The sequence below is a fragment of the Callithrix jacchus genome, chromosome 16 (genome assembly GCF_049354715.1).
Source record: "Callithrix jacchus isolate 240 chromosome 16, calJac240_pri, whole genome shotgun sequence".
In the NCBI taxonomy this organism is placed as follows: Eukaryota; Metazoa; Chordata; class Mammalia; order Primates; family Cebidae; genus Callithrix; species Callithrix jacchus.
In genome coordinates, this window is record NC_133517.1 from 90,046,221 (window position 1) to 90,072,642 (window position 26,422).

Below are 26,422 nucleotides of genomic sequence, written 5' to 3' on the forward strand. Positions count from 1 at the left end.
AATTCACCTTCCCGCTCCTGCTTCACTTCCTGTCTTAGAGTTGTTTTCCTGAAGAACACTCCCTCAATAAATCTGCATCTAAATCCTTGTCTCAGCCTCTGCTTCTAGGGAACATAAACTAAGAATTCTGTTAAGTAAACCAGGTTTCTCTTGTAACTCTATTGGAAACAAGCAATTCTGCCAGCTACTTTTGAGAGTAAAAACTTTGCATTTATTTTTAAATGTCTAGAATATAGATTGTTTTGATTGCAGACATAGTATCATTCAAATGGAGACATAACTGTGTAATTCATCTATTGAAATAATTTCAGGAGTTTGTGAAGGTAAACAAAATGAAGTATAACAAGCTTAGCATTTGTATTTATATACATCATATATTTTTTAAAATCAAATTTCCAGGACTCAAATTTAATGAAATAGGCTTATGGGAAATAATATTAAATCATTTGTAAAAGAAATTAAAATGAAAACCTTTTTTAAAATGGATTTGGAATAGTTCGCCTTAGGAAGGAAACTTTTTTTTTTTTAGACATAGTCTCGCTGTCACCTGGCTGGTGTGCAGTGGCACAATCTGGCTCTTGGGTTCAAGTGATTCTCCTACCTCAGCCTCCCAAGTAGCTGGGACTACATGCACATGCCACCATGCCCGACTAATTATTTTGTATTTTTAGTAGAGATAGGGTTTCACCATGTTAGCCAGGATGGTCTCTATCTCCTGACCTCGTGATCCACTCACCTCAGCCTCCCAAAGTGCTGGGATTACAGGCATGAGCCATTGCACCTGGCCAGGAAGGAAACTGTCTTCCTTGATAAACAGTAGACAAGGAAGAAAAAGGAACCAAAAAAGAATTTCACCTTATACAGATAACAGAAGTTGGTATTATATTTAGTCTTCAGTTCTCAAAAGCTAACTACTTCTTCAAAAATAAATGTTTTGTCTCTTGTACTCTGCTTTACATTTATTTTTTTAATATACATATATATATTTTATTGCATTTTAGGTTCTGGGGTACATGTGAAGAACATTCAGGATTGTTGCATAGGCACATACATGGCAATGTGGTTTGCTGCCTCCATCCCCATCACCTATATCTGGCATTTCTCCCCATGTTATCCCTCCCTAACTCCTTAACCCCACACTGTCCCTCCCCTAGTCCCCCCTGACAGACCTCAGTGTGTGATGCTCCCCTCCCTGTGTCCATGTGTTATTATTGTTCAACACCTCCCTATGAGTGAGAACATGCAGTATTTGATTTTCTGTTCTTGTGTCAGTTTACTGAGGATGATGGTTTCCAGGTTCATCCATGTCCCTACAAAGGACATGAACTCATCGTTTTTTATGGCTGCATAGTATTCCATGATGTATATGTGCCACATTTTCCCTTTCAAGTCTATCATCAATGGGCATTTGGGTTGGTTCCAAGTCTTTGCTATTGTAAACAGTGCTACAATGAACATATGTGTGCATGTGTCCTTACAATAGAACAATTTATAATCCTTTGGAATATATACCCAGTAATGGGATTGCTGGGTCAAATGGAATTTCTACTTCTAGGTCCTTGAGGAGTTGCCACACTGTCTTCTACAATGGTTGAACTAATTTACACTCCCACCAACAGTGTAAAGGTGTTTCTGTTTCTCCACATCATCTCCAGCATCTGTTATCTCCAGCATCTGTTGTCTCCAGATTTTTTAATGATCGCCATTCTAACTGGCATGAGATGGTATCTCAATGTAGTTTTGATTTGCATTTCTGTAATGACCAGTGATGATGAGCATTTTTTCATATGTTTGTTGGCCTCATATATGTCTTCTTTTGAAAAGTGTCCATATCCTTTGCCCAATTTTGAATGGGTTTGTTTGTTTGTTTGTTTGTTTGTTTGTTTGTAAATCTGTTTTACTTCTTTGTAAATTCTGAATATTAGCCCTTTGTCAGATGGGTAGATTGCAAACATTTTTTGCCATTCTGTTGGTTGCTGGCACTCTAATGACTGTTTCTTTTGCTGTGCAGAAGCACTGGAGTTTAATTAGATCCGATTTGTCTATTTTGGCTTTTGTTGCCAATGGTTTTGGTGTTTTACTCATGAAGTCCTTGCCTATGCTTATGTCCTGAATGGTTTTGCCAAGGTTTTTTTCTAGGGTTTTTATGGTGTTAGGTCTTATATTTAAGTCTTTAATGCATCTGGAGTTAATTTTAGTGTAAGGTGTCAGGAAGGGGTCCAGTTTCTGCTTTCTGCACATGGCTAGCCAGTTTTTCCAACACCATTTATTAAACAGGGAATCCTTTCCCCATTGCTTGTTTTTGTCAGGTTTGTCAAAGATCAGATGATTATAGATGTGTGGCATTGCCTCTGAGGCCCATCTTCTGTTCCATTGGTCTATATCTCTGTTTTGATACCAGTATCATGCTGTTTTGATTACTGTAGCCTTGTATTATAGTTTGAAGTCAGGTAGTGTGATGCCTCCTGCTGTGTTCTTTTTGCTTAGAATTGACATGGCTATGCAGGCTCTCTTTTGGTTCCATATGAAGTTTAAGGTGGCTTTTTCCAGTTCTGTGAAGAAGGTCTTTGGTAGCTTGATGGGGATAGCGTTGAATCTATAAATTACTTTGGGCAGTGTGGCCATTTTCATACTACATTTATTTTTAATAAAATTGTTTGAGATGGCTAGAGTCCAATTAAAAATAATTCCAAGAAAAAAACCTCCTTCATGAGGTATATGTCCTTGTTATTCCAATAACTTGTTTCTGGCAGAAATTGATTAAGGGGCACTTAGTTTCGGGCTTAAAGACCTATATAGCCTTACATATTAATTTTCATGTTGTTGTCAATTTTAATTAGGTTATTAATGTTACCATTTCTGAAATCTCTAGAAGTTTTTCACTTTTACATAAATAACTTCAGCATTTTGTTGTTGCTAACTTGGTATTTCCAATATTAATTTGGCTTCTGTACACTTGAATAGTTTGCTTTGAGTTACTCTTATATTCCCTGAACTACTGATGGTTTCCTGGTTTAATCCGAGATATAACACAAGTCTGGCAGTTTTCAACAAGATATCCTTCCATTCTTTTCAGTTTCTCCATACTATAAGGTTGGTAGACCTTAATTTCTACACTTTGAATCACTCTGCATGGAGTCAAAGTGATTGACAAATTCCCTCCAATTTAGATCTCATTTATGAATTTAAGAAAACTTTTTGTCAAATACTATAACAAAAAACATAAATGTTAACACTCATCCAGTAGGGTAAAACACGAATTATCCAGTTGGTATGTTTTAGTGTTGTTATTTTATTCACATTATCAAATATTTACCTAAAATTATCCTCATTTTAATAGAAAATACGTCTCATGGTTACTGAATACCTCTCTGATAAGGAGAATTGGCTTACTGGTCTTCTGTTCCCTCTGCTTTCTAAAATATGTTTCCAAGTCGTAAACACTGAAAAACTAAAATATTATATTTCAAACTCTCTTGCAGCTAGGATGATAGATGCCAAGCAGGTTCCACACATGAGATCCACTCATGCAAGGTGCAGAAATTAGAAGTGGGGTGGAGGGCAATAATCTACTTCATAGCTGTCTTCTGTGGGCCATAGCCAGAGACACTGGGTCTTTCGGAAACGGTGCTCCAGTGCCCATCACTGCCACCGTGCCCAGCAGCAGTTGCAGAGTGCACTGCATGTAACCTTGTGATTCCTATCCTTTACTATGGTGGAGGGAGCAACTCTGCTGACTGACCGTTTCCTCAGTATTGTTCTGAGGGAGGGTCATTCCTGAAGGACCTGCCTAGAAGCTTCTCTTGCCTTGTTTTGAATCCTATTTTGCTTCAAATAACAGAATTTTTGTTTCTTGCAACTGTAATCTTACTGATACTGCCTGTGGAAGAACAGCATAGAAAAGAGCAGCTGAGGTGTATTTAAAGTAAATTATTTCCAAGAAATTCAGCCATTGAAGCACTTCATGCCTCATACCTTTGGTGGGCAGGGGCAGGTAATAATTGATTGATCATGCTGATAGGAAGTATAGCTGGGTGCAAAAAGCATAGGCTTTGAAGTCAGACAAGAGTGGTAAGTCTAGTAGGTTCGCAGAGCTCTGGTTCCCAGACTCTTTTGCCAGGCTGGCAAAAGAAATGTGGCAAAATCAAAGAAATTCATCCTGAGGTAAAAGTTTCATGGTCGTCACTGGAAGATAAGTGTCCCATGCCTGGGAAGGTGACCTACCCTGAGCTAGACGTGGTAGACAGACCACAGCAGAGTAAAGAAGAGTGAAGACTTTGGTAGGCAGCAGTCCTGAGGTCTTCCATGAGCTTTGCTACATACTGGCAGCATGATCTTAGGTATTTTGCTTAATTGCTGAGCTTCTGTTTCTGCAACTTTAAATGTAGATTTAATACCATGCACTTATAGTATTTTATTAGTAATAAAGTTTGCCAAGCCTCTACACTGCAGGGCACTAACAGGTGTTCAGAATGATAATTGTCTTTCGCTCAGCTTTTCATTTAATAGCAAATCCAGCCTTGTTTTTACAGAAGCAGAAAGAATAAGCTATGAGAATTAAAACAGAAGAAAGTATTAAGATAAACAGCAAGAAATAGAGCCAGAAGAACTCATAGAGTCTCATGGGCTCTGAGACATAGGGAAAAAGGAAACATTCTCCGATGGTGAGAAGAAAGGAAATAAAGTAGTCTGGAGACACAAAGAATCCAGGCTAGGGCCCTCCCGCTGCATTGACACTGGGTGACTATAAAAACATGAGGTCTGCTCTCAGCAGCAGAGGCATGCATAATGCTTTCTATTATAACTTTGCTTTCACTCAAAATTTGCTTTTGATGTGAAACTTTGCAGTATTTTCTAATTATTTGAAAGTAGCATGAAAAGATAGTGGAATAAGAGGCACAAAATTGCATGATACTTCTTGTAAAATGTTAACTGCTAGATTGTCCATCTGGATCATTAAAAAGCACTTTTTTTTTTTCATTGAAATTCAGCATGTGAAAGGGCTTTACAGTGAAGGGTTCTGCACTTTTAAAAGTTCTAAATATGGGCAATATTGACTAAAACAAAAATAATGTGAACTTCATGATTCTAGCAACCACATTCTTTGCTTATTTGGACTAGCATGGCTAAACATTTACTGTGTCCACAGCCTACATAAAACAATTTCTACAGCCAACACAGTACAAAAATGACTAGTTCATTCAGTAAAATCAATCAAACTATTGGATAGTTCAGCGAAACAAAACATGGCCCTTGTTTTACCATGCAAATCAAACTTGTTAGTGTATACTGACAGATCTATAATCTTCTAGTTAATTTAAATTCCTCCATTTAAAGAACCATGTCCAAATAGCGTAGTATACACGTATCATTATCATAAAGTCTTTATGGATTCAACTATACTTTTTGGAATGACTAACCGTATTCAATGAAGTTTAGTCTTCATCTGGTGCCATGTTTCTTTAAGAAAGTTTACTTTGATCAGGCAGAGGTAGGTGTGAAAAGTACCACTGTCTTGAGCTTGACCCAGAAGAATGATGCTCCCTGAGCATGTCAGGGAGGGATCAGCAAGTGCTCCGGGCATGTCAGGAGGGATCAGCAAGTGATACAGGTAAAATAGACACAACTTGGAGGTGTGGCTTCATTCAGAATATAGTACCATGCAGATATTTGAACAGAAAGGAATTAAAGAATAAGACACAGATACTAAACCTTAATGGGATTGAGTACCTGGTCACTGACACTCTTCAAATTAGCAATCCCTTTGAGACAAGAGGAAGGTGCTATAAAATCTCCCCACTCCTGGATACCAGCCCCAGGTACTACCCTGTGCTTACTGACATGAAGTTCAAGCCCTCAGAGGAACTTCCAGCTAAGGATTTGAACTTGCCTCTGGTGGAAGCAATAGACTTCTCCCTTTCGCAAGCCAAGGTTTCTCTCCAGCCTGGCAGTTTCAGTCCACTGTTTCCCTTGAGCTACTCCACAGACTATTGCAGCATATACCCCTTTAACAAGAATCCTGCAGCATCTGTGTTGCCATTTTAAGCAAGAATATCTGCCATTCTCTCTCGAGGGCTCCTGCCCTGGCTGCTTCACATCGTTCTAGCAGCCAATAGGTTATTATTATTATACTTTAAGTTCTGGGGTACATGTGCAGAACGTGCATGTTTGTTACATAGGTATACATGTGCCATGGTGGTTTACTGCATCTATTACCCCATTGTCTACATTAGGTGTTTCTCCTAATGCTATCTTTCCCCTAGCCCCCCACCCCAACAGACCCCATTGCATGATGTTCCCCTCCCTGTGTCTGTGTGTTCTCATTATTCAACACCCACTTATGAGTGGGAACATGCAGTGTTTGGTTTTCGGTTCTCGTGTCAGTTTGCTGAGAATGATGGTTTTCAGCTTTATCCATGTCCCTGCAGAGAACATAAACTCATCCTTTTTTATGGCTGTATAGTACTCCATGGTGTTTTTACATTGTCGGTGGGAGTGTAAATTAGTTCAACCATTGTGGAAAACAGTGTGGCAATTCCTCAACCATCTAGAAATAGAAATACCATTTCACCCAGCCAATAGGTTTTGTATGCAATTCATACCATCTCCTCAGTCAGTCTAAGGTAGATGGCGGCATACAGGCCATCCTGGCAGTGGTGAGATCATTGTTTTCTGTGGTATAGGCTCTATGGCAGCTATTGCTTTTTCATTTATTGGGAAAAGTGGCAAAAATACTAACACAACAATGTACTTTTTCTTGTCCTCCCCTCCCTTCCTCCTCCTTTTCAGGTCTCCTTATCAGGTTTCACTCTTAACTTTCTAATCCATTCTAAAATCCATTTTGTATCTTAATACTGAATTAAAATTTCAAAAACTTGGTTTCATCCTGATTCTGCTCTGTCAATTTTTACTTAAAACTTAGGTCCATAACATGAAATTAAATTTAGACTGGTGTAGACTGCAGAGAAGATACAGGTCCGAAACATTAAATAGTTCGTAAAACGCATCTATTATGTTGCTGAAGTTGTAATATGACTTGAGAATAGAGAGAATAATAGTAGTAGTAGTAAAATGTATTTGATATATACTGAACTTCAGATACCATGTTAAGTACTTTCCATACACAAAGATGGTATAGAATAATGGTTCAAATCTTCAATCTAGTATCAGACAACATAGATTTAAATCTCAGTTTCACCATATACTATCTTTGTAAACTAGGCAAATTAATATTCCAAAGGCCTTCAATTTTTTTCTCTATAAAATGTAAATTCTACTAGTATCTGCTCCAGGGCTATTTTTGTTACAGGTAGTCAGAAAGGCATGATCCACGCAGGAGAAGGCTCTCCTTGAATTAGGAATGTCAAGTGCTGGTTTGACAATTATCACACTGCCTCTCTAAAAATGATAATTTAACAGCCCACCCAGGGATCCAGGGAGAGGCCATTTCCTGATGATCTACAGCTATTAACATTAAAGCGTTGATTGAATGCAGATGCCAAGGAGAAGAAACTTCCTGGACATGTGCACTAGGAGACAAAATGGTGAAATGTGACCTTCCTGGTACACTCCTCAGGAACAAAGAAAAAAGTCTCAGATAGGCATGCATATAACTTCCTAAACACACTGTGCGTGCTCAATTCCCAAGGGTAAGGAAGGCACTGCACATGCGGGAAGCTCATCCTAAGGGAAGAATCATAGGAAAGAGAAAACCTATAAAGACCCAGGATCAAAGTTAAATGCCTCTTTTATTTCCTTTAATGTTCACATGCCTGCCTGGGTCTCTTCCAAGTGCACCTTCCTACCTTTCCTGTTCTAAAGCCTTTTGAATTAAACTTTTGCTCCGGCTCTGAAACCTGCCTCAGTCTCTTTTTTGGCTTTATGCTCCTCAACTTCTTTCTCCTGAGGAAGCAAGGACTGAAGTTGCTGCAGACCCACATGGATATGCCACCTGGGACTCGGGGTAACTTGCAGCTCTTCCACCACTATATTTAATCCTGATAGTATAGCAAGGATTAACTGAGATATTGGATGCAAAACTCTTAGTGAATATCTGGCACTTACCAAATCACAAATGTAGTGTGTGAGCTATTACTGACACTAGTAATTTTTTTTAATCGAATGAGGATGTCATGTAACCCCACTATGTAGATGAGGAAACTAAAGCTCAGAAAAGCAGAGTAACTTGCCCAAGATTATGTTGCTGCTGTTTGCAAAGGAGTTTATTTCTAGTCTGTCCATAGAACCTGGGCTGTGACACACATATTTATTGTTCTTGCCTCGTGTTCTTTAAAACTGCCCCCGTGTATCCATGGGGATTCACATTCATGAGTTTGCTGCAGCTACTCACAGGTGGCTTTTTATTATTAACCAATAATACTGATGACAGCTACACCAAGTACACTGACTCTCACCTACAGAAGAGCAGCAAAGCCTTCCTCATGGTATGCTTTGATTAGGATACAATGAGAACAAGTATATGAAAACTACTTAAAATCTCGGGAGACCAGCTTCATGTCAAGAGTGATTATTTTCCTAATTATGAAAATGGACAAATATAATTCTTAAGGATAAATGCCTCAAAAATTATTTTTTGTTAGGCAAAAAACACTGTACCTAGCAATAGGAAAGCTCATGGAAGGCCTCTCAGCAGGCAAAGTGGCTCTGTGTAAATTTTACTCTGACTCTGAAAATTCAGAAACTTTTCAGATGTTAAAAAAAAACAGTTTTCCCTGAGACAGAACAAGAATCCGATCCTCTGGGGTGACTCCACTGTGCCCCCAGCTGATCTTTCCATAAGGAGCCAGCTGCTGCTTTGACTCTGCCCTCTCCTACATCTGTCACTGTGCCTCCTTTACTCCAGTCCATCCTTTTCCTCTTCTTACCCACTGCTTCTATTTTAAACCAAGCTCTTGCTAACTTCCCTCCTAGAATATTTTCAGTTTCTAACTATGCTCTTGAACCCATCATTTCTACACACATACCATAACTCTGTTTTAAATCCTTTTTCCTAACTAAAGACAAGTTTCCCTAGTTTGCTAGTCCAGGATTTGAGCTGCTTCTAGCACTAACTTTCCATTTCTTTTCCCCCTACCAAGCCCCATGCTTTCTCTCATTCTCTGCCATATTTCTGCATTTTCAAGCCCTGTCCTAATCTCTGAGTGGAATTCAAAAGCCAATTTCTCCGCAGCTTTTCTGGTTCCCCCAAGCAAATGTGCTGTCTCTCACCTGTGAACTCATGCCAAGTGTTACTATCCTATTTCTACTAATTTTATGGCACTATAGAAAAGGAAAAAAAAAGAATCTGCCTCTACTCATCTTAGGTTCTCCAGCCTGGAGGACTATAAATTGAACTGGCCAAAGACAGATTAACAAGAGAAAAAAAAAGCTGCATTAATATTTGTATCACACAAGTACACATGGGAGCAACCAGTAATGAGTGACCCAAAGAAATGATTAGAACTGTCATTGGGCCACTGCACTCCAGCGTGGGCAACAGAATGAGATCTTATCTCAAAACAACCCCAAAAAGAGTATAATAAAATAGAGTAATTACAACATACTGTACTGTGACAGAACAAGTGACAGAACTGCTTTAAAAGTTATATGAATGTGGTCACACTTTCAAAATACCTTACTGTACTGTACTCACCCTTCCTGTGAGGATGTGAGATGACAGAATACCTGTGTGATAAACTGAGAGGAAGTGAATGACATGGGCATTGTGCCATAGCGTTAGGTTGCTACTGAAGTTCTGATAATACATCAGAAGGACATCATCTGCTTCAGATGATCCTAGGTCACTGAGACACAATGATGTTGATGGTTGGGCATCAGGAGAAGATGCCAATGACCAATGGGCAGGTCATCTTCAGTGTGGATATGCTGGACAAAGAGACAATTAATGTCCTGGGTGGGACAAAGCAGGACAGCACAAGATTTCCTCACACTACTCAGAATGACGTGCAATTTAAAACTTAGGAATTGTTTATTTCTGAAGCTCCACCTCTTATATTTTCTGATCACAGTTGACCATGGGTAACTAAAACCACAGATAAAGTGGAGACCACCATACCTGCAAACATCTCATCTTGTCTAATGTTACTGTATGTGGATCATCCTGACACAGATTAAACTTGCAATCTTCCTCCCTTCTCTGCCTCAGCAACAAAGATACTTTTAAAAAGGGTAAAAAAAAAATAAGGAAAAAATGAGTCCTACCTTTTTTGGAAGAGGCTGGGTGGGTGACTGGGGTTGGAATCTTACACTCTGGAAACACCAACTCATCACTTATATTTTCCAGAGAGAAAAGTACTTGGAATCACTAAAAATCATCATACTTAAAAAAGACTGGTGTGACTGGGTGGCCCCACTGTCATTGGGGAAAAAAGCAGAACTAAGCCTTTTCTGTTTTTTAGTTTAAAATCAGAGGACTGAGACTGTTGGCTCTGAGCCTGGGAGCTGTCAAAGTAGATGTGCATCTCAATCCTGACCCATGTTCTGAAACTGCCCTGTAGCCAGGGCAGTGACAGAACTGCTTTAAAGAGGCATCACCCTCATGTACCTGATGGTATCCTCAACAGAAGCCCCAGTTTAGCCCCTAAGCTCACGAGTACCTGATGACCCTGCCTAAGAGCTCCAGAAGAGGATGGACCTTAGCACTCCCAGGGAATGCATGCTCTGGACATCAGAATTTCCTCTCTGAGGCACCTTTTCATTTCCAAGGGCAGCACTCGGAGTCTGGCTCTGAGTTGTTAGCCCTAGGGGACCTCTTATAAAAGGATGATTTTGGATTTGCTGCTATTCTTAATAGATAAGGAGAGGAGTGTCCATCATCTTATCCTATGGATGGACTGGAGACCATAGTAACACTCCTGAAATACTGAGAGAAGGCCCACCCCAGTTACAATAATAAAACCACTCTAGTAGATGACCTCTGTCATATCCACAGACGTTCAATAACACCTTGCACACCAGGTGTTGAGGTTACTCAATAAAAGTTATATAGATACATTTTGGTAATTGGTGTTTTCTTTTCTTAGATATGCTATTCATCTCACTTGGATTTGTTGCTAATAAGTATAAATGGCAGGTTTTATGTCATAAGATATTGCAAAAGTCCTTCAGTTTAGATAATTCTAAGACATTGTTTACACATTCCTTCATTTAATAAAAAATATTCGAGCTCCTAATACGTGTAAAGAAGCATGCCTGATACTAGAATAATCAAGAGGCAAAACCACAGCCCATGAGCCTAAGAAACTGACAATATATTTAGATAGGCATTCACCAAACATTTGTACATCCAACTTCTATTTATTTGGTGCAAACAAAAAAAAATGAGCATCTTCCTGGATAGGCCCTAGTGACATAGTCCTTCCCTCAGTATAGCCACTGAATAAGTAAAGAAAAATTTAATATGTAACTATAAACTATGATGAGCACTATGAAGGAAACAAATAAGGTAAAATAATTGAAAACTACCCACATAGATAAAGGACAGAAGATCTCCAGGAAGAGATGAGGTTTCAGCTGAAACCTGAAGGTCAGGAAAGTAATAATTGATGGTAACATCAGCCCAAACAGAGAATAGTATACTGAAGGCTTTAAAGAAATGCCTTTTAGACTGATCCAGCAAGACATTATGAAGGCTTAAGCTGGTATAATATTAAGAATATTCATATTCTTTCAACAAGTTTTTAATGAGTGACTGTAATGATCTGGAAATACAGTGGCGAATACAGACACAAGAAGGTTCTGCTGTTTTGGAACTTGCAACTGGGTGAGAAAGATGGACACTAAGCACATATTGAGGCTCAGAAAATGATACCCCAACACAAAGGGCTTGGAAGCGGCAGCCTCAGAAGCAAAGTTTCTATTTTCTCTGCCTTCCTATCTCTCACCCTGCATTTTCCACAGAGGTTAGCCATAGAAACTGTAATTCCTCTTCCCCATGGTGAGCCATAAAAACCAGAACCCCATTTCCCCAAAGCTCATAAAACCTAAAATTATGACTCCAACTTTCCCCCACCTTTCTGTGTAAGAATTGGCCATAAAGAAATTCTCTGGCCTACCTTGTTTGATTGTAGGTCATAAGACCCCCATTCCAAAGAGGGCCCTGCCCCATACTCAGAAAAAAGGAATGCTGCACAGAGAAGAATCCAAACAAACATCTTGCTGGGTTTTCCACCACTCATTCTATTACTATTAGATCACACCCTTTTCATTTAATCATATTTCTATACGGCCGGCCATGCTTCATCTACCTAAGTATAAAAACAGATAGTTCACTCTGGGTCTTTGGGGGTCTTCCATCTGAAGCCTCCTATGTCATGTAAAACTATGATCAAATAAATTTGTGATGGCTTTTCTCCTATGAATCTGTCTATTGCCAGTTTATTTCAACAAACAGAAATCTCAGATCTTCAGGGGAAAAGTTTGAAATTCCTGACACATGTAATGACAGGTATGATGAGGGTCATGTGACAGAATCATAAAGATATAGGTTGCAAGTGGATCTTAACAAGCCTAGAAGGACTTGGGGAGTTCTTTCAGAGGAAATACCTAAACCTCAAATTTTGAAAGACAAATAGGCATCGACTGGATAAGAATGCCTGGAGTCTCAGGAAATTGTCCAAGAAGAAACAACAGTCCTTATCTGCTGGTTAAAGAATCTCTGAACATGGCAACAAGTATATCTGTTATTTCAAGTAGAGGATTGATAGGAGTTTAGAGGCAGTTTAGCTTTGGATGATAGAGAAGGAGGTAGTGAACCTCCTTTGTTGAAAGCAGAAGGGATAAAGTGTTGTTCATGCCTGGATAAAGAAAGGAGTGGAAGCACATTTGAGCTGATGGCCCATTAGTTTTTCACTGAAAACTGTTTGTGTAAGATTAGCCTAATATTTTCTGTTATCCAGTTACTACTGAACAGTTTCTTCTACCTCTGAAACCATGCTATTAATAATAGATTTAATTCTTTTCAAAATTGCTGCCAATAGGGCATTTAGGCTCTTCTTAAGGTGTAAGGTTTTTTTTTTTGTGTGTGTGTGTGTGTGTGTGAGTGTGTGTGTGTGTGTGTGTGTTCCTACTTGGAGTACATTTCCCTAAAGGAAAAGGTAGAGCAGATTTTATGAGAACTAAAGTATGTCACAAAACAGGTATGTGCTTTCCCCCAAAGGCTTCTAAAGTAATTTTGAACTCAGAACATTTCTGATTTTTTTCCTGTTCACAGCATTAGACATGAATGAGAGCAAGAAAAAGGTTGTAAAAAGTGAATGCATTCCTTCACTGGAAAGCACATTTTGTGGGAATACTAAAATATTTATTGTTTTTTAAGAGCTTTACCAAAGGATGGCAAGACTTTACTATTACTAATCAAGAATCAAGATTTTACCATTGTGACACCAGATTGTCAATATACTTTAGTTTTTTGATTTCAGAAATTGCTATTCTAAATATAGTTTTATGGCATGACAAACTGTCCAATTATCTATGGAACTTACCATACTATGGAAGCTGTATTATAAGAGCACAGCTAAATGCAACTTGTAGAAATAACAGATGGAGAACTTGAGCCCTGTATCTCCTACTCCATGAAACCTTCCCATGCTTGTTGAAATCCTGATAGTTTCTGTACTCCTCCTTTCATTCCAGCAGTTATAATTGATTGCAGTTATTGTTCACATGACTGTCTCCCTTGCTAAACTGAATCATCAAAGGCAGGGACTATTATGTGTCTTTGTAACTACATGAACTGCATATAGTAGATGCTCAAAAATGTATTTTGCAACTATAAATGTAAGCGACGTTTCAAGATATATTACTGAGGACATCAAAAATCAGGTTTTTGTCTTAATGTGGATAAAACTTAAAAGGAGATGTTCATTTAAAGAGACTTCCTCTCCCCCACAAGTGAACCAATATTCAACTATCCCCTCAGCCATTTTGACACCTAGTTCTTTTAAATGTTTCCCTTCCTTGCATGTATTCACTTTTATGATCCAGTGAGCCTAGGAAACACAGCCATGCTGAAACATCTGGGATTCATCATGCTGGTTCTGTTAATCAAAATTTTCTAGATCAGTTCCAGATGTTGACTGACTAAGCTTACACAGCATTGCTCACATTTTTAACTGCAATCAGATCTACCTTTCCATATCTTGAAAGTGGCTTAATTTGTATAGTTACACTCTGTCCTATTTTTAAAAATTAACTCAATACAGACATAAAGCTGATAGGTTGTCCTAGAAGTGAAAAAATATCAATGAAAAATTCAAGATATATTTTTGTAAATTATACATCTAGTCATATAAACTCATAGATGTCATGAGAAGGAAAGAAAAATTAATTCTGTGCAAGTATCTACTAAGTGCTGGACACTGTGATGGGTAATTCCACAGGTATGATCTTGTTTAATTGATTTAAATATCATAATGACTGTTCAATTATCTGTATTATATAGACGAGAAAAGACAAACTCATTGGAGTTAATTACCTTGCTGAAAATCATATGCTTAGTGTCTAAACTGAGATTACAGACTACTTTTTCTGACCCCAAATTCAGTATTTTTTCCACATGTTCCCTTTCCCTGTAATCTTAGACAACACAAATTTGGAAAAGAGAAAATATATATATACAACTAGGTTGTAAAACATTTTCTCAAGGAAGACCAAAAATGTAAAACCTATATTTACTTTTCACATAATTTAGTATTTTTGTGCATATTTTATTAAAATAATTACTTTAATTATCTGCTAACATAATTGGATTTTCATGAAGCCTGAAGAAAAATCTGGCAGATGAGGAAAATAAAGTGAACCAATCTAACTCCAGTGCTGGAGACTCCATAATAAACACCTTATAGCAATCCAGAGATGCTGCAGGGCTCTAAGAGAAGCCTGTGTGCTGTCAGTAATAATAATGGGCTGACTTCCGCTGTTAGTAGGATTATGAGATAGATGTTCCTAATGGCCCCTGGACGGCAATGCAATTTGATCCTGCATAAATACAACAAACTTATTTTTTAAATAAGTGTTGCGCTAAAAAGAAAAAAAAAAACTGTAGAAACCACACAAGCTGAAGACAAGGAAAAGACATGGGAAGGAGAAAGTAGAGAAAGAAGACAAACAGGGAGCTGTACCTTGAATGATGCCAGTAAAGAAACACAAAAGCCAAGGTTCCCTGATTCTAAGAACAGTCCCTGGCTCAGGAGATGCCTCGGCCATTCTTTAAGGTCAGGATGCGTAGCATGAAGGCAGGATCCTCCACACAAGTTAAAGTGACTGTGGATCTGCACTCCTTTGGCTCCAGTAAAAGCAAATGTGCACTTTAAGTGGCAGAAAGCTACGCTACACATTAGGCCTTCAGAATTCTCAAAGATTGTGTGTAGTTAAAATAAGCTCACAATTATTTTTTTAATCTACCTAACAATAAATAAAATAGGCTACCATGAGTGAGAGTCAGCAGAAACCACAAAAGAGCTACCAAATATTAGAGACGTTGGAATGAGCTGGTGGTAAACAGAAAATGATCACATTCTAAAATAAGAAAATTTTAAAATAGTAAAAGTCAGTGAGGAACAAGAAATTATTAAAAATAACCAAACTGATTATAGAAAGATGAAGTAGAGATTTTTAGAAATAATAGATTTATTGAAATTAAAAGCTCAGTGATATATTAAATAACACTTTAGAGCCAAAGAAACAATGAACTAGAGGTAAGAGTGCTAGAGCTTGCAGCACTGAGAGACAAGGACATGAAAATATAAAACAGGTTAAGAGCTATTAAAGACAATAAAAATGAGAAAGTCAAACATACATGTAATTGTACTCTTTAAAAAATAATACAGAGAGAATGGAAAAGACAATACTGGAAAGACAGAATTAAGCTGAGAATTGCCTGATTCTTTGGATAGGCACACATCTGCAATGGAAAATGCACAATGTATATGCCAAGCAGATCAAGCAAAGAAAAATCCACAAGTAAAACATAGTAAAATTTCAGAGCACCAAAGTTAAAGTATCTAAAAGAGAGCCAGAGAAAAAACTAGAGTACCTAAAAGGAGGATGATTTAGTCTTAACAGATTTCTCAATAGCTTCAATAGAAACCAGAGCTCCTAGAGTAATATATTCAAAATACTGAGAGAAATAACTATCAACCTAGAATTGCGTCTTATTAAAAATTATATTTCAAGGGCATTGTCAAATACATGTCCAAAATTAAAACCTGAGTTTACCATCAGAAAATCTTTACTAAGGTACATTCTAAAAGATGTACTTAAGGAAAGATTGTAACAAGTTCTAAAATGCAAGAAGAACTGTTGATCAAAGAAATTGTTAAATATATAAATTAATCTAAAAAGAAATTGTAAAATAATACATAATGAAATGACTAACTTCTGAGTTTATAAAGACAACAAAAATACTATCCTGACACTGTTCAATACAGAATCTACTAGCCACAAATTGCTATTGAAATTTAAGTACAATTAAGTTAAAAATTTAGTTCCTGAGTCACACTGGTCACATTTCTTGAGATCAATAGCCATATATGGGTAGAGGCTACTATTTTGGATAAAACAGATATAGGACACTTCTGTTATCATGGGAGGTTATATTATACAATGCTGCACTAAACAATATATACTTGTAATTTGGTATGTATTAATCAGAGGTACATGGTTCTAGGGTCCCTGTGTTCTTTAGAATAGTTAAGATATTGGCTCTCTTTAAGACTTTGAAATCACTAAATACACCTAATAAAATGTTTACAGTAATCACAAAGGAATAAAAATAGAGTAGTAAGGTATGGAGAAATCAAATAAGGAAAAAATAAACCCAAAGTAGAAAAAAAAGTAAAACAAATAGCACAAAGGAAGGTGGTAAAAACCATTTCAAACATAGCTGCACACAATCAAATGCAAATAGACTGAAATTGCTAGTGATGAATAAATAATCTCTTAAGATTTTAATAATCTTTTTTTGTTAAAAATAAGAGGTTTATTAATTTAAGTATGTAATACAATGAACAATTTTATAATACAGATTTGAAAATTGAGAAAAAATGGAAAAGTTTCTGTAGCAATCTAACCAAATAAATGTGACTAAAACCCAAATATCTACAAATAAAATTTGCCAAACTATATGCTATCTAGTGCTGAGTAGCAAACCACTCCAAAACTTATTGAATTAACATTTATGTTGTTCGTGGTCCTTTAGTGTGAGCAGAGCTTAATGGAGCTGGCTCCTCTCTGCTCAACTGACATCACCTGGAGCAGCTCAAAGGCTGAAGGCTGGAATCCAATGAAAGTTCAGTCACATATCTGTGGTTGGTGCAGGCCATTGTCTTGACATACCTTAACTGGGTATGTCAGCCAGAACACCTACATGCGACCACCCCATGTGGCTTGGAATTCTCAACATGATGGCTTTGTTCCAAAGGTGAGCTTTCCTAGGGCAAGGCACTTTACATTTCATCACTTAGCCTTAGAAGTCATGACACATCACTTCTGCCTCACTCTGCTTGTTGACACAGTCACACAGTTCCATCAGGTTTTAAGGGAAAGGAAAATACACTTCACCTCCTAAAGGGAGTAGAAAGGTCCTGGTGTAAGTTGCGGGACTGAAAAATTGCTGTGGCCATTTTCAGAAAGTACAATCTGCCACATGTTTCAATAATTTACAAAACTCATCAGAAATTAGGAAAAACGGAAATATGTTCTTAGCTGTTTTGTGAGTTTAGTTTTACCTTGAATATAAAAATCATGCAAATCTAGCAAAAGAAAAGTAGAGACCAATCACATTCACATGCATGAGAAAATATTAGTAATTCAGCAGCCATTCCACTACTGGGTATGTATATACAAAAAGTAAAAATAAAATCAATATGTCAAAAAGATATCTGCACTGCCATGTTTATTGTGGCATAATTTACAATAGCCAGGATATGGAATCAACCTCAGTGTCTTTCAGTGGATGAATGAAGACAATGTAGTTTATATACACAATGGAATATGCAATGATATGTTCAGCCTTAAAAACAAAATCCTACCGTTTGTGACAACAAAGATAAACCTAGAGGACATTATGTTCAGTGAATTAAGCCAGGCACAGAAAGACAAATACCCCCATGATCTCACTTATTTGTGGACTCTAAAAATGTTGAACTCATAGAAGTGGAGTGTAGAATGGTAGCTACCAGGGACTGGTGGGGGAACGACATTGGGAAAATATTGATCAAAATACCAAATATCAGTTAGCATGGATGACTAAGGCCCAGAGATCTATTGTACAATATGGTGACTCTAATTAATAACAATGTATTATAATCTCGAAAATTGCTAAGAAAATAAGTTTTCAGTGTTCTCACCATGAAAAATTAGTATGTGAGGTAATGCATTTGTAAACTAGCTCAATTTTTCTATTCCATAAGGTCTAAATTTTGAAGCCATTATGTACATGATAAATGTATAAAATTTTGTCAACTTAATTACTTTTTAAAAGATAAGAATTTATTAGGTACCCAAATATAGCCAAGTGTTATGAAACAGAAGACGTTAGGTTTACCTCAATAATCAAAGGTGGTTTAACATTAAAATTTTTAAAGTATAAACCACTATATTTCCAGGTTAAATGAGAAAAAGTATAATCATCTCAATGGATGTGGAAAAAGGATTTTCTATAATCCAACACCCTTTTCCAACAAAACTAAGTCCTTAGTAAAGCAGGAATAGAAGACAGTTTTTCTTTTCTGATAAGAAGTATTTACAAGGAGAAAAAGAACCCATAGCAAACATTAATAATGTAATGGAGGCATTCATTTTAATATCATGAAAAAGGAAAGGATGGATACCCCAATCACGACTTCTATTCAACATTATACTAAAAATCCTATAAAGCTTGTAAAAGAAGAAAATACTATAAATATAGAAAGAGGCCAGACTGTCCCTATTAAAAGGTGATTTGATTATCTACATAGAAATTCAATCTACCAACAAAATACGAGAATTAATGTGTATTTAGCAAGGTGTCTGACTATAACAATATCCTAATTTTATTGTGTTAATATACAACTATAAAACTAGAAAACATTTTAGAATTATTTGTAATAGCAAAAATATATAAATACAAGAAAATAGATACTTTTTTTTTTTTTTTCCCCCGAAACGGAGTTTCGCTCTTGTTACCCAGGCTGGAGTGCAATGACGCGGTCTCGGCTCACCGCAACCTCCGCCTCCTGGGTTCAGGCAATTCTCCTGCCTCAGCCTCCTGAGTAGCTGGGATTGCAGGCATGCATCATCGTGCCCAGCTAATTTTTTGTATTTTTAGTAGAGATGGGGTTTCACCATATTGACCAGGATGGTCTTGATCTCTCGACCTCGTGATCCAACCGTCTCGGCCTCCCAAAGAAATAGATACTTTTAAGAGGATATGTAAGAAACTAAGGAAGAAAGACTTAAAATTTTTTGAAAGCTATTTTTAAAAGACATAAATATAAGAAGAGAAATATGCCATGTTCATGGGATGGCATAACTCAGTATCATAAACACGTCACCTTAAATTGATCTATAGATTTAATTTATTTCCAATATCATAAAAATGTCTCCTTAAATTTCTCCTCAAATTGAACTACCAATTTAATTTTTTTTCAATCTAACAAGATTTTTCAGAAACTTGACAAGCTAATTCTAAAATGTATTTGCAAAGGTGAAGGCTCAATAATGGGTAAAAATTACTGAAGAACTATGGGAAAACAAAATTGCATTACCAGATAACAAGTTTTATTATAAAACTATGTCAATGAATACAGTGTGAGATCAAGTAAAGACCAATTGGACACTAGGACAGAATTCCTAATAGAATAGAGAACCCAGAAACAGATATATGCATGACAGAACCTGTTATATGGTAAAGATGATATTATGATCATTAGAGAAAGGAACTAAACTAATAATATTAAAAACTAAATACAGATATTTATTTATATAAGAAACAATATTTTATATATTATAATATATATAATCAATTCCAGGTAGATCAAAAATTTAATGCAAAAGAGAAAATATTTAAACTTTGAGAGAAAAATATAGAAGATGATCTTTGTGAACTCTGAATAGAGAAAATATTAACTATACATTTTTAATGCTAAGCTCAACTACATTAATAGGAAGAACTTCTGTTTCTCTAAAGCCACCATAAAAAAGTAAAAACACAAATGACAAACTATTTGTAACTTTTAGAGTCAACAAAGAATTAGTAATCATTAAGTATAAGGAACTCTTATGCACTGAGAAGAAAACGACAACTTCCTCTCTCCCCTCAGAAAACTAGTAAATGACCAAACCGGCATTTCAGGTCAGAGAAAGTGCTAATGACCCAGCCTCTTCAGTAATCAAAGTACAAAGTATTATCATAAGGAGATACTTTTTTATTTGCATTATACTAAAATTAAAAATAGAGATAATATGTATTGTTGGTAAGAAAATAGATTGGTGAAAAAGATATACAGCCCTAGTATAGTATACAGCATAATTGGAAATATCTTATTTGAAAAACACTTATCTTACACACTAAACACTAACGTATCTATAGCCCAGAAGTTTTACTCCTAGAAACAAAACCTAGAGAAATTTGCATGTGAGATCCAAAATATATGTTCCAGAATGCTATCATTATCAACAACTGTTATCAATAATAGCAATAGAAAAAATAGAAAAAAATAGATAACAAAAATCCATTTACAGAAAAAACAAATTGTTACATAGTCACCTAATATTATAGAACTGTGAAAATGAATATATTACAGCTACTGGCAACAAAATCAATAAAGAAATAATGTTGAGTGAAAAGTCAGTTGAAGAAAATTGTATCATATATGAAATGACATAATATATATAGCATATACATAATTATTACATGTTCTCAATTTTGGACATGTTACCTGTTTTAGAAACTGCCCTTATTTAGGAATTGCTACATATTTGGTAAATTTATTGTACAAACAAAGAGAAAAATAAATACATCAGTTACTTCTGGAAAGGTGGTAAAACAAAGGAATAGAATTTTGGAAGAATATGCACATAACTCAGTGATGTTGATAATGTTCCCGTTTTTAACCTCAACAGTGGGCTCACCAGTGTCAATGTTATTATGCTTTATAAAGTCTCACAAATTATGTATATGTATTGGATATTACGTAATAATGCTTAATCAGAGCTTTCATGTATTGTTTGATATTGTTCATAAATTGTTTTGCTAAAAATAGTAAAGAAGGGTTCATTCAATAAATTATATTATAGATGAGTAATCATAATAGAAGAATAAATTTGGAGCCAGATAGATCTGGACTGGAATTTTTGTTTTGATGCTTCCTAGCTTGAGCTACATACTTATGGACCAGATACTTAAGACCTCTGGATATCGGTTTCCTTCAACAGTATTTACTGTAAGTCCACTATGTGTAAAGCACCATTCAGAATGCTGGAGATACAGTAGTGAACAAAATAGACACCATCGCCAGGCGCTACAGAAGTATATGCAGAAGAGGTCGTATAGGAGCCTGCAGAGGACTAACCACCAAAGAGCACAGTACTTGGTATGAGATGTATGTCAGTACCCTCTTACATAAATTTCTGAGGAAATTATGACATAAGCCTTTTCTAACTCGTCATATGCTATTCTTACAACTTGTGCAACATTTTTCACAATACTGAGGAATTTTGTGCAACTGTGAGCAAAGGAACACAATGAAATTTGGCTATCTATTCAGAATATATATCCTAGGAATATATGAAATATAGGTGGGGACATTGTGCAACCAACTAATATGAACATAAAATACTATCAAGTAGTTTGCATAAGAGCTAACAATCTGCTCTTTTGCCAATCAAATTATGGTGTGAGTATGGTACAGTGTACAAGGAGTTGTCTCTGTAGAAAAGTCTTTATTATAACTTCTTCAGATGCTAATAATCCCTGAGGGCTCTAGTTGTGTGTTTTTCCTATTTACACTATCACTGCCTTGAATCTTCCCCAGTGTCATCAGAAAGAGAAGAATTCACTTCCTCCCAAATTACTTTTGCAGACATCAGTATTACAGTTGTCCCCACTCCTATCTCACTTTCTGTCTGCTCTCACTGAGCTCCTAGATATTCAACCTGTTTTAGGGCTACTGTAAGTGATGCTATGTGGGTATCAATAACTGGCTATACTCAAGGAACATTTGCTCCAAAAAGGCACATGGCCAATTTGAAAGCAGAACACATTTCTATCTTCATCTGCAAGGAACCTAAAAATATATATATAGTGATAATCCGATACCAACATCATTACTATGGAAATGAAATTTATGTGATGTTTATAGAGATTCAATAAAAAGCCCTCACATTTAGCAAGAAGACAGCTTATGTGTCACACAAAAAGCCTACCTGAAACCAGCAGTAAATTCTTGGAGAAGGGCAGTTAGCTAAAATAAATTTGAATATAAAAGAAGCATGGAGACAATGATCATTAAATTCTCAGCATCTGAAAAGAAAGAGGAAGAAGAATAAAAAAAATTAAGTCAAGGACCTTTTTAGCAAGTAATAGTTGAAGTTTCCCACAATTCTGAACAACGCAACAAAATGAGACTTGCATATGTATTCAGATAGTTATTGATGGAAAAGAGAAAAAAAGCAAGAGATGAGATTGTAATTACTTAATTTCCTGGGAAACATCGTTAGAATAACACATAATAGAACTCTGTCAACCCAAAATTCAGGTGATAACATAAGCCTTCGAGAAAGGGTACTTCCCATTCTTAAGCAGCTGAAAGAGTAAATGAACAAGGTAATCAGACCACAGATGAAACTTTAAATATCAGAGGTTAATTTTTGATTGTTTGCTTCTTTGTATTGTTGAAGCTCAGATTTATACTCCAAAATAAGGCCCACTGACATGCTGCACCATAAAAGCAGCCTCAGGGTCTCTCTGACTTTCCCCAGTCCTCACTGTCTTTCCCAAAGAAGTTGATGTTTATCTTCCTAAAGTCCAGATCCACCAAAGGGAACAACTGCTTTTCCCTCCCTTCTCTGTAAGACCAGGAACGTAAGACCACACCTGAACAGACCCTTTCACTGTCAAAGAAAATTGTTTACCATCTCTTCCCAGATCCATTCATTCTCCCTAGAATTGCCAATAGAATTCCTTTTCCCCCCTTCCCATAACCTGTTTTATCAGGATAATATATAGGCTTCTGAACCATGTTGCAGGGTTGCATCTTTATTCTGAAGGCTCCTGTGTATACACATTAAATACATCTATATAGATTTTCTCCTATTAATCAACCTGCCTAATGTCCGTAATTGTTAACCAGGCCTCCAGGAAGCCAGGGCTTTGGCCCCCACAGAGTCTTGGAGTTGTTTTCTTTCTGTGGCAATATCTAAAACATAAAACTTGCCTCGTTCACAAACGACGCATAACACCTAAGCAAAAAAAAAAAAAAAAAAAGTACCACTCTATACCACTTTTTTTTTAGTTATACTTTAAGTTCTGTGATACATGTGCAGAACATACAGATTACTTAGATCTATGTGTGCCATGGTGGTTTGCTGCACCTATTGACCTATCCTCTAAGTTCTCTCTCCTTCCTCCCCACTTCCAACGGGCCCTGGTGTGCGTTGTTCCCCTCTACGTGTCCATGTGTTCTCATTGTTCAACTCCCACTTGTGAGTCAGAACATGCAGTGTTTGGTTTTCTGTTCCTGTGTTAGTTTGCTAAGGATGATGGCTTCCACCTTCAACTGTCCCTGCAAAGGACATGATCTCATTCCTTTTTATGGCTGCGTAGCATTCCACGGTGTGTATATACCACATTTTCTTTATCCAATATATCCCTGATGGGCCCATTATACAACTTTTCTAAGCAGTTAATGATTTCCAACCCATGGAATTAGAAAAACCTACTAGCCATATCCTCTTTTAGCTATCTCTGCATAGAAGAACAGTGAACATTCCATTACTATTATGGGAGACTTGAATTTCTTAATCTTATTCTAATAAATGGGATTCTGAGCAAGGGTCAGAAAATCTGAAAAGCATAAGATCCAGTCGGCACTCATAGGTCTCTCAAATAACTGAGATGGATTTTAGCCTGCACAAAATTTACACGATTTACTTATTCTAATAGCAGGTAGTAAGAACCTTTAGGCAAACTGTGCTTTTCTCTCACTTGTGTTCTGTGTTCTTTGTGTTATTCTAAATAATTAAGCAAACCCTTGAATATATTCATTTAATTCATCTAATACTTCAATCCTTTTGCTGTTTTTACTAGTCCCAGTGGTATCTCCCAGACACAGTTCTAGTCCCTCGAGTCAAAGTATATTTTTTTTTTTATTAGGATGAACAAAAGAGGCTGTTTACATCTGGGTAGTGTGTAGCTTCAGATTTTTGTCAAACAACATTGGAAAATGAAAGGTCACAAATCCTTTTCTCAAATGAAAATACAAATCGGTTCCTACTTTCTATCCAGGCAGACAACCTACAATGAGGGAAGGCACATGTCCATATTTGAAAGAAAGGTGCCTACGTAAGTAAGGATTTCCCCTAAAGAACAAAGTTAACTTTTTTGTTGGTTTTTGGTACACGATGGAAATGTAACGGCCAGATGATAAAACTTTAAGAATATTTTCCAAATAGCTTGAGGTCGTTTTGAGTTTTTGAAAAAGAAGAAACATCAAGATAAAAGAGCCATAACCTTCATTAAAACTGACGAATACAAAGAGGGCAGCTATGGTATTTAAAGGTTCACCAGTTTCCTTATACTCAAGCACATCTGAAACTTGTTCCTAGTTATTTTTATCCATGTTCAAAAGAAGAAAAATCTCTGACTAAACAGGAGAGAGCCTGTAAAACTGCCCACCCTTATCCCCTTCCTGATCTTCATCTGTGCTTAAAGATGATTTTACACACTTCCGCGCACTTCAAGTGGATTGATCCTAACATCTCCAGATTGGGATGAGACTAATGCTCTTCCAAACAGGTAGTTCTTAACTGGGAGCAATTTTTCCCAGAAAGCATTTGGCATGTCCAAACTTTTAATGGCCACAATTGGAGTGGAAGGAGGTACTAGTGGCATCTAATAAACAGAAGTCAGGAATGCTCAAAGCATCCTACAACACTCAGGGCAGCTCCTTACAAGAAAGAATTCTGGCCCAAAACACAAGAGTAAAGGTTGAGAAGTGCTGTTGTAAAACAAGGTCCCTGGATCAGCCAATCTGTGAGAAAAGGACCATAAAAGGTCCTTTTAATGGACTGATTTCTGAGCTAGGAGGCCTGCATGAGAAACAGCTATTTAGAGATACATTCCTCTTTTGGCTATCTATTGTGTGCAATTTGTGCAATTTCTCTTCCTATTTCTGAGCTGGGAGGTCCTCCTTGTAAGTAAATATTTGAAGCCCTTAGCACGCACAGCTGCTCTCTTCTAGAGGTTCTGGCTGTCACATTCTGTCCTGCTGTGGCCTAAATAGGAAGGCAAAGAAGGGAGGCTGGAGCTATTTTATTTAATAGCTGCTATTCTGTGGCTTTTCTTAGCCCACCTAGAATATTCTAAATTAAGCTAAAAGACAGATTTTGCTTCCACCTTTAGGTCAAACAGGATGTTTAACCAACTCTAAACAAAAATGAATTTCAAGAAGAGCTTAAGCTGGGCACAGTTGCTTACGCCTGTAATCCCAGCACTTGGAGAGGTCAAGGCCAGTGGGTCACCTGAGCCAGGAGTTTGAGACTAGCCTGGGCAACATGGAGAAACCCCATCTCTGCAAAAAATACAGAAAAATTGGCCAGGTGTGGTGGTGAGCACCTGTAGTCTCAACTACTTGTGAGGCTAAAGTGGGAGAATCACCTGAGTCTGGGAAGTCAAGCCTGCACTGAGCCATGATTGTACCACTGTATACCTGCCTGGGCCACAGACTGTACTACTGTCTAAAATAATAGCTTAGACAGTTGGATTCTATTTCACATTATACTTTTCTATGCATAAGTTCCCAAATATATTTGAGAATACAATTAAAGTACCGCATAACAAAACATAAAATGTTTAAAAAATTGTCCTTATTTGAAAAGATTTAAATATATGACTTAAAAAAATCAGTCCAAAGTGGCCAGCTTTCTTTTCTTGAAGCAAAAAAAAATATGTTGGCATGATATGCCTTAATGTTAAAATGTTACTTATTAAATGACAGTGCTATATAGGAATTGCCTGTTATTTTTTTGATTGTGACACTCTTTCTTAGCAAAATAGTAAGTTGGAAACTGTTCTTTAATGATTAGTTGTCACTCAGTAACAGGGGATTGGTTCCAGGACCCTTTATGTGTCCCGCAATCCACATGTAGAAATGTTTCTACAGAACCTGTGGATTTGAAATATCAGCCCTTGGCATATGAGGAT